Raw genomic sequence first — 7,768 nt, forward strand, 5'->3', positions numbered from 1 at the left:
GGGTGGATGTTTATGGGTGTAGTGCCAGTGATGTGGTTTGCATTGTCTTGGATGGTCTCAAGCTTCTTCAGTCTTAACGCAGTTACACCCATCCAGTGGGAAGTTATTCCATTTCACTTTTATGGAAGATGGACAGGCTTTGGGAAGTCAGCAGGTGAGTTACTCACAGCAGTATTTCATCGGTTTTGACTCACACTTGTATTCACTGTGTATAACTGGTAAGTCTAGTTGAGTTTCTGGTAAATGGGATCCACCTGCATGTTAACAGTGGGGCATTTAGTGACGGTAATGCCATTGAATGTCAAAGAAATGTGATTATATTTTGTCTTATTTGAGAATGTCATTGCTTGCCATTTATATGTAGCAAATGATACCTGTCACTTGTTCGCCCAAGCCACGATAGTGTCCAGTTCTTTGGACTTGTATTCCTTTACTGTGTCTCCGAAATCTTCTCTCCCCACAAGGCAAGCATCATTTCTGGACGCTCTTTCTCTTTGCAGAGAAAAGAAAAGTAACATCTTAAAACAAAGGATAGCCGTGCTGATTTGATTTGTTCTTGGAGCTGTCATCTAACTCCTGTGCTAAGCCTGACGGACAGATTAAACACGGAAGATGTTTCCACTAATGTGTGGACACAAAAAAAAGATACGAGTCACAAATGAATTGATTGTACAATTCAGAAATCAGTTCTTTGACTGAGTATAAAACAAGAAGATATTGGAAATATTCAGTCTTGATGATAAGTCCCTGGCTTGAGAAAAAGAGTTAATTTTCCCTTTCTGTGGACTGATGCAGAGAAGTCATGTAATATAAAGTGCATTTCTCTTTCAACTGTTGCTGAATATTTCGAGTTGATTGAGTCTGCTTTTGTTTATTCAAAGAGTGCTGAGACAATGAAACTCATTACAGGAAGTGATTGACATCTCAGTCTCTTCTGAAGCTCGTGTGTAACATTTCACGCTTGCCTGAACATCTTAAACTACTGACGTATCAGCACAGTCACCGCACAGGAAGACTCTTCACACTTCAGTGTGAGAACGGATTTATTTAGTTTTCCTACCTGACATCGTTCAGCTTTGAAATTTGAAATGATTTTATCACCAATAAATGAATTCTTCTTGCGGCGAAATTCAAATATTCTACACAGGAAAGGTGTATATTTTGTTCACTTTATCCGTTGAGTGTGTGTTCATATCTCTTTGTTCTGCTGTTTATTAGAACCAGGACAGACAGGGACCATGCACTTGTATCAATGAATTCCTGTATCTTTCGTCCTGGCATATTCCTTCATATCTTCGTTGTATCAATATTGCTGCTCAATGGCAGCGTGTTTTTCCCAGCATTCTGGGTGGGAATGCATTTGCCCAGATGACAAAGTGTGGAGCTGGATGAACACAGCAGGCCAAGAAGCATCTGAGGAGCACAAGAGCTAATATTTCAGACCCACACGAGTTATCTCGGATTCACCAGCATCTGCAGTCCCCATTATCTCTGAATGTATACGCCCACTGGTGCGCGCGCAATCTGAAGCGTTTCAAACATGCGCAGTACCGGAGGCAAAGGAGAGCCGGAGGAATCGGATGAGGAGCAGGCGCGGTAAGGATTTGAAAGGTGAAAATTAGAAATCGAGTGAGTGAGTATTCCACGAAGTGGGCGGAGAGGCTTTATAAAATCTGACAGTAGCTACCGTCACTGAATTGAAAAATACCGACCCCGGTTTTGTCACGAATAGATTGGAATTGCTGAATTCCTTTGTTAGCCGAGGCAGGGCTGGGCGCCGCGAATGTTTTCTGAGCCGTGTGAGCCCGCCATCTTTATCCGGGGCCAACTGGAAGCGGAGAGTGCGCATGTCCTTTACTTGTTGGGAACGGGGCGAGGGGAAGGCGAGCAGGATTTACGAACAGCAACTTCAAACCAAGAGAAATGCTTTTCTTTTTCTGTTCTGAATCTCTGTCCTGGATTGATCGTGATGGATTTTACACTCTTACAGATCAATGTCAGCAGAGGAATTTGGCCGACTTGAACCTCAGAAAGAGTGAAAGAGTAACTCGATTGATGAGTATCTGAATGCTATCAGCATCTGAATGTGGTAGCGTTCAGGTATGAATGTGTGTGTGTGTGCCTGTGGGAAAAGATTTGAGATATCAGAAAATGAGATACACTATCTGTGGTTAGATTACAGTTGATTAGCTGTTTTTAGTTCTCGGACTTGCTGTCAGGAACGGTCTAACAACTATGGAGTGGATGGAGCACAGATTCACCTGATTGATAACTGAATCTGTAGGTTTAGAATACAAGAAGGCCCATATTAAAAAAAATCAAAAAGTGCAAACCATTTAGCCCATGCCAAATGTCTGGAGCAATCCAGTCAGTCCTATTCCCTTGTTTTATCCCTGCACCTTTGCATTTTTCTCTCAAATGCTGATTCAGTATTTTTTTGAAATCAATCAACATCAAATTTGCTTTGACGAATTAATCTATTTATTACTTTCAAATATCTGTGCATGTGAATCCCTCAGACTCTGCACACTCTTTAGTGTTGTGTTATTGCCTCTTCCTATCCCTTCTGCTAAAACACATCACTTCATTCTGAGAGAGGTATCCCTGGAAATTGATTAATAAGAAATATTTTTGATCAAAGTCTTGGGAATATGATTAGTGACTGTCAGGGGAGTTACAGAGAAACTATTTCCACTGAGTGGGGAATTGACGACGAGCAGTAACAATCTGAACATGACATCAGTACCAGCATATTTCCAGGTCAAGTTTTCCAGATCCTTATAACTGTTTGATGGTTCAGGGACTGCAGAATTCCACATTCAATCTGGAAGATTGGAAAGTGTCAAATTGAAAGAAAGCTGCTGTGCGTTCAAGTCGTGCAAGCTTCATTAGAATGGCGCACTAGTCTATCAGGGCAAACTGGTACAAAGGATGATGTCACATGAGCTGGAGAGATAGCTACATCGAAGACAGGGTGTAGCAGTGGAAAGATACTTTTCAGAATGGAGGGTTTTGATTAGTGGTGTTCCACAGGAATCAGTGCTGGGACCTCTGCTGTTTCTGGTCTATATAAATAACTTGGAAGAACACGTGGCTGGTCGAATCAATAAGTTTGCGGACAATACAAAGGTTGGTAGAGTTGCAGATAGTGAGAAGGATTGTCAGATGATACAGCAGAGTATAGATAAATTGGAGTTATGGGCAGAAAGATGACATGTAGTTTAATCTGGACAGATATGAGGGGATGTAATTTGGAAAGTCAGGTACAGGTTTAAATTATAGAGTAAATGGCAGAACTCTTAGGAACATTGATATGCAGAAGGATCTGGGTGTGCAGGTCCACAGGCTACTGAAAGTGATGGTGCAGGTAGATAATTTAGTATAAAAGGCCTTTGGGATGACTGCCTTCATTGGAAGGTGCAATGGCGATATGGACAGGCAAGTTATGCTGCTGCTTTGTAGAACTCTAGTCAGGCCACACTTAGAATATTGCATTCAGTTCTGGACACCACATGTGGATTTGGATGCTTTGGAGAGGGTATAGAATAGGTTTCCCAGGATGTTGCATGGTTATGGGGGAGTTTAGCATTGAAGAAAGGTTGGAAAGACTTGGTTTGTTTACACTGGGACGCAGCAGGTTGAGAGGGTGGCCTGAGAGAAGTTTATAAGATTGTGAATGGCATGGATAGAGCGGAATGTATGAGACTTTTTTCCCCCAGGGCAGAGGGATAAATTACTAGAGGACACAAGTTCAAGCTGCAGGGGGAATGTGTGAAAGAGATAAGCAAGGCAAGCTTTTCACACAAAAGTTGCTGAGTTCCTGAAATGTGTTGCCACAGGAGGCAATGGAAGCAGACGCAGCAGCAGCAGTCAAGAAGCACCTGGCTGAATACATGAACAGGAAGGGAAGAGAGGAATGTGGATCCTGTGAATCAAGGCATTTTTAGCATGGAGCGTTAGAATGTGCAGGCATAGGCTTGGAGTGCTGAAGGGCTGGTTCCTGTGCTATGTTGTTCTTTGTTCTTAACAGAGGATTTTGTCTGGGTTGGGAAGCTAAAATGAAAGTCATGGCGCAGCTTGCAAACGGAATGGATTTTTTTTCTGCAGAATAATAGCCCAATCTGTATTTTCTATTCACTATGTGGTACAGTCCCCGTCATAAGCAGTGAGGACAGTAATTAAAATGTGTAAGGTACAAATGATTCATCATTTATTTTCTTCTTGCAAAACCTTGAAGATAGCCTGAAGAAAGATGTTATTTGCAGAGTAGGTTATATGATACAGAAAATCATTGGCAAAGTATTACATTCTAACTGAACTAGAGGCTAAAATAAACTCTGACTGTCAGAGTCCCTATTTTTTCAGCAGGTTTAATTTTTAATAAAATGCATTCTGACATATTGAGCAAGTCAATAATCTTTTCCAGTCTGAATCTGCTGCTCAGAGTCCTGGAAGTGATGGTTTTCCCATGCACCACCTGATCTTGTGTTTCTGTCTGGTGAGTTTGGGAGGTTGTTAGAATTACTGGCAGATGAATTAGATTACCTACAGTGTGGAAACAGGTCCTTCGGTCCAACAAGTCCACACCGCCCCTTGAAGCATCCCACCCAGACCCAGACCCATCCCCCAATAACCCACACACCCCTGAACACTATGGGCAGTTTAGCATGGCCAATCCACCGAGCCTGCACATCTTTTGACTGTGGGAGAAAACCGACACAGACAGAGGGAGAATGTGCAAACTCCACAGACAGTCGCCCAAGGCTGGAATCGAACCCAGGTCCCTGGTGCTGTGAGGCTGCAGTGCTAACGACCGATCCACCGTGCTGCCCATATGAAGCCCATCTCCATTAATGCTCTCCGTATTTCTCAGTTTTCCCACAAAGAACACCTTTATGCAGCCCCAGATTTGGCAGCCAGTTCCTTTCACTGAAGCTTAATACTGAACCAGTCCTATTGTTATAACAATCCAAGAGCTTTCATGGTCGCATTGTCCACTGTCTATCGCACAAATGATCAGATGTATTCAGTCCAGTTTTAAAGTTCTGCCTTTTTCTCTCTGGGCCACATTTCGTTCTTACTGTCTGTCATTCATTTTACAGGAAGTTGGAGCATTTGCAGTCAGTGAACTCAAATCTCGCTGCAGATTCTAACGAAATGTTGAATTCATCATGTCTTGAATATCATCAGGCTTTGATCATGGAAGCCAAAACCAGTGTTCGCACTGAGAAACCATGGAAATGTGAGGACTGTGAGAAGGAATTCAAATATCCATCTTCCCTGGAAAGTCATCAGTGTGGTCACACTGGAGAGAGACCGTTCACCAGCCCTGACTGTGGAAAGGGATTCATTTGATCATCCAGTCTGCTGACACACCAGCAAGTTCATATAAGAGAGAGGCAGTTCATCTCCTCTGAGTGTGCGAAAGGATTCACTCACTCATCCCATCTGCTGACTCACCGGCACGTTCACACTGGGGAGAGACCTTTAAAATATCCACACTCTAGGAATTGCGAGAAAAGTTCGAGAGAACTAATATCTCACATTAGTGAGAAACCATTCAGGTGCTCTCACTGTGCGACTCGGCTCAAGCGATCATCTAAACTCCCAATACACCAGCACATTCACACTGGGGAGAGACCGTTCGTCTATTCCATATGTAGGAAGTGTTTCATTCACTCATCTGACCTGGTGAAACACCAGAAAGTTCATTCTAATGAGAGACCTTTTTCAATGTTCAGACTGCAGGAAATGCTGTAAATGTTCTGGAGAACTGATGTCCCATCAACATGTTCACACTGTTGAGAGCCCAATAAGATACTCTCATGATGGGACTGGGTACAGATGAATATGTAACCTCGCTGTACACCAATGCATCCACACAGGGGAGATACCGTTCACTTGCTTCATGTGCAGGAAGAGATTCGTCAGATCATTGTACCTGCTGAAACACGAGCAAGTTAATTCTGACCAGAGAATGTGGGAAATGGTATAAAGATTCTGAACAATTAGCCTCCATTAACTTGCTCACATTATTGAAATAACTTTGAATGTTCAGATTGCAGAAAATGCTTTAAAAGTCCTCAACAATTGATGATCCATCAATGTGTTGACACAGGTGAGAGACCGTTCCAGTGCTTTCACTTTCAAACTGGGTTCAGGTGATCATTTCACCTCATTGTATGCCAGTGATGTCAGACTGGAGGGAGGTCGTTCGCCTGCATTGAATGTGGGAAGGGATTCACTCAAACACCCGACAACCCCCCCCCCCCCCCCCCAAAAACATGAGTGAATTCACAAATAACCACAGTGGTTGCATTTTGCTATTAATTATGTTCAGTAATGAACACATTTCATTGTTGTCTGTTTCTACTGATGTTAAATTGACTTTCCTGAAAATATAGGTTTTTATTTTCTGAGTAAAAGGCAAATAAATTAGCTTTGTATTTAACACAAAACTTACACTTTGTTTTCAAATGTCCCAAGCACAAGTTAGTTTCTTTTGGCCTTCTTAACAAGAGGATTCAGATACAGGAGCAGGAACGTCCTTCTGTGATTCCACAGGTCTCAGTGAGCCCATAGCTGGATTCTTGTGTGCAATTTTGGTCTCATTATTCTTGTGGAAGAATGCTTTGGCTGTGAATGGAGTACAATGAAGGTTGACCAGAATGATTCCTGGGATGACAGGACTGACATGTGAAGAAAGACTGGATCAGTTAGGACTATATTCACTCGAGTTCAGAAGAGTGGTCTTTCATAGAAACAAAAGAATTCCGACAGGGCTCCACAGGATAAACAGAGGAAGGCTGTTCTCAATAAACAGGGTGTCCAGAACCATGACTTTTAGGATATGGGCATACATGGGAGCATAAAGATGGGATCCTAGTGTCTCTTTAACCTGTCATCGACAAGCTATTTAGGACTGAGATAAGAAGAAATTTCCTCACCTCTGGAATTATCTGCCACAGAAAGCACCTGAAGCCAAAACATTGAATGTATTTAAGAAGGATTTGGATATAATCCTTGGGGTGAAAGGAATCCAAGTATGGAGAGAAAGCAGGAACAGATGGATGATCAGCCACGATCGTGTTAAATGTTGGAGCAGGCTTGAATGACCAAACGGCCGACCTCTATTTTCTTTGTCAATGGTTATTATTTTCCCAAATACTTTTTCTCTTCTGATCAATATTATGGTTCTTTCCTCCCCTTTTGTGCTGCTGAACTACTTCATTTTTTTGTAATGTTGTAAGTGTTCCCTACTGTGAAGATTGATTAAAATTATTTGTTTAACTCCCCTGCTCTTTCCTGGCTCCTCATTATCACTGACAAATCTCATTCTCTAAGGGGCCGATGTTCACAGTTCTCTTCTCTTTTTATCTTTTGAAATACTTCATTGACCACAGTATGTTTTCTCCTGTTATGGTTATTTCCTCCCCTTTTTGCTGCTTGTCTATTTTTGTGTATTTTAAAGTTGCAAGAATGCCCTAATGTGAATATTGTTGGAAAGTATTTGTTTAACTCTCCTGCCCTTTCCTAGCTCCTCAATGTTACCCTTTACAAAGCTCATTTTATAAGGGGCCGATGCTCACAGTTCTGTCCTCTCTTTATTTATTGAAATAATTAATCAACCACAATACACATTGTTCCTCCATAATCATCTATAAGGCCTTGTGTGGTGGCATTGTGAGAGAGGCCGAGCCACAACAATGTACAACAGTTCAATAATGTCCAACTGTATGCAAAAAAGGCAAGTTTCATCAAAGCTTTT

The 7,768-nt window shown here is 42.0% G+C and overlaps 1 long non-coding RNA gene across 1 annotated transcript; it reads left to right on the top strand.

Moving 5' to 3' along the window:
- The first annotated feature begins 1,532 nt into the window (after positions 1-1,532).
- Positions 1,533-7,295, top strand: LOC132209378 (uncharacterized). The gene is made up of 2 exons (XR_009445466.1): positions 1,533-1,629; positions 5,103-7,295. It is a non-coding gene; the product is annotated as an uncharacterized LOC132209378 (long non-coding RNA).
- Positions 7,296-7,768: the final 473 nt, after the last annotated feature.

The sequence above is a fragment of the Stegostoma tigrinum genome, unplaced genomic scaffold (assembly GCF_030684315.1).
Source record: "Stegostoma tigrinum isolate sSteTig4 unplaced genomic scaffold, sSteTig4.hap1 scaffold_90, whole genome shotgun sequence".
Classification (NCBI taxonomy): Eukaryota; Metazoa; Chordata; class Chondrichthyes; order Orectolobiformes; family Stegostomatidae; genus Stegostoma; species Stegostoma tigrinum.